General features: G+C 40.6%; 1 protein-coding gene across 1 annotated transcript in view; it reads right to left on the reverse strand.

Moving 5' to 3' along the window:
- Positions 1-925: 925 nt before the first annotated feature.
- LOC144970358 (kinesin-like protein KIFC3) overlaps positions 926-2031 on the reverse strand; it is a 28018-nt gene continuing 26912 nt past the window's right edge. Inside the window, exon 21 of the mRNA XM_078909916.1 lies at positions 926-2031. This exon is cut by the window's right edge and continues 2989 nt beyond it. The gene's annotated coding sequence lies outside the window, so the exon portion shown is untranslated.

A 2031-nucleotide genomic window follows, 5' to 3' on the forward strand; every position in this document is an offset into this window, starting at 1 on the left:
AGAGGAATACACTCAAATGCTTGCATTATACATTCAAAATAACACATTTAATAATACACAACAGAGAGATGACTTACAAGGGAAAAAAATATCATCTCCCAAAACAATAACTATACATTTGACTGTTTCCCTCCCAGGACAAAACCAACTAATCTCATTCCAAGACAAAGAATGAAAGCATGTTGGAAAACAGGTACAGGGGGATAGAAGATACAGTAAGTACCTCCCTGCCCACTATGGAAGGTAGGAACCCCACCCAGAAAATACACATATAGGAAAGTGATCTGATACGATACCTATATCTTGTATAATAATCGACGACACAAAATAACTCGTACGAGTACTCGGTAATTAAACGGCTTAAAAGTGGCTATCAAGACATAAGCTCAAATTTCCATTTGTGTTGTTGTTTTAGGAAGAAATTATCCTTTCACTGAAGGGGGTGCCTAATGCCCCACGGTGACTGTGATAGAGTAAAAATCTTTGAATTTTGGGGTTTTGTGATGGTAAAAAGGGGAAAATCTATTAGTATGGGTCATTTGTTTGTCTATTTTTCATTGAAAAAGGCCTTTAGGCCTTGCACTTTCAGAAATATTAACACAAAATGCTATTTTATGTCTTGACTAGATGTGGTGCCTAATGCCCCGCTTATTTCCACAGATGGTCCGGAACTACAAAACAAAGGAGACTGGGTCTCGACGCAATTTGAGCAATTGCCAAGATATGGTAGACGCTTACAATGCAGTGATGAATCAGCAGATGAGTTTGAACCAAGCTGCGAAATACTACAAGGTTAACAAAAAGTCATTACTGAGGAGAACATCTGGTGAAGTGCCAGAAAATTGCAAATGAAAACCTGAAAAATTCACCCAATATTACAAAAATTGCATGCAAAAAATACAAAAATTGCAAATTTAAGACATTGTTTTCATTAAACAGTGCACAATTTATTCTTGTTTTAATTCTCTGACAAGCACAGTCCACCAATTTTAGTTGGTATGTATTATACAGTATTGTGTTTATAAATTACATTGATATTGACATTGCATACACAGAAAAGAAATAATATGCCAGGTATATACAGGGGATGCCACCAGGAGATTTTGAAAAAAACAAAACAACACTTTAACATAAATGCATGGATTCCTATGTTTAGCATTAGATGATTATATGTGACTCCAGAACATGGAAAATTGCAAAAAAGTGCGGCAATTGTCGAAATTGCGGTCCCATTGCGGTAAAGGCTAAATATCGCGACTGCGAGCGCCGCAATTTCCTAGAGGGACAGGCCAATCGACACCAGCGTTGGTTTTAACACGGCTCTGTCGCCGATTCATGAGAGTGAATTAGTATCATGCATCAAGCTGATGGCGGAATGGGGGTGGGGTTTCACTTCTGAGGAGATAAAAGATGTTGTTAAGGACTTTGTGACAACCAAAAACATTGAGACTCCATTCAAGGATGGCCGTCCTGGCTATGATTGGCTGACGAACTTTCTAAAGAGACATCCCGATATCACTCCATGAAAGACTGAACAACTCAGCACTGCACGTGCAAGAGCCGAAGACCCAGAAGTTCTAAACCACTGGTTTCGGTTGTTGGATCATGTTCTGACCGAGTCAGGAATCAAGGACATGCCTGCGCAAATTTTCAACACTGATGAAACTGGATTCATGACCGACCCCAAATCAAGCGTTGTCCTGGCAGCCCGAGGTGCCAAAAGAGTGAACCAGACAATCGGTGGCTCTGGACGGGAACAAATTACTGTAAACTGTGCCGCATCTGCTAGCGGTAAGCTTCTTCCTCTTTACGTGGTGTACCAGGGGAAAAACTTATATGAAGCGTGGACAAAGGATGGACTCACTGACACAGCCTACAATACCAGTCCGAAAGGTTGGATGGAGGCTCCGCTTTTTTTGGATTGGTTCCGGAAAATTTTTTTACACCATACAACAGATGTCAGCGACAAGACAAGACTGCTTGTCTTTGATGGCCATGCTTCCCACTTATCGCTAGACCTTGTTCAGGAGG

Source organism: Berghia stephanieae, chromosome 4 (assembly GCF_034508935.2).
Source record: "Berghia stephanieae isolate SIO BIC M18660-M18661 chromosome 4, UCSD_Bste_1.3, whole genome shotgun sequence".
Lineage (NCBI taxonomy): Eukaryota > Metazoa > Mollusca > Gastropoda > Nudibranchia > Aeolidiidae > Berghia > Berghia stephanieae.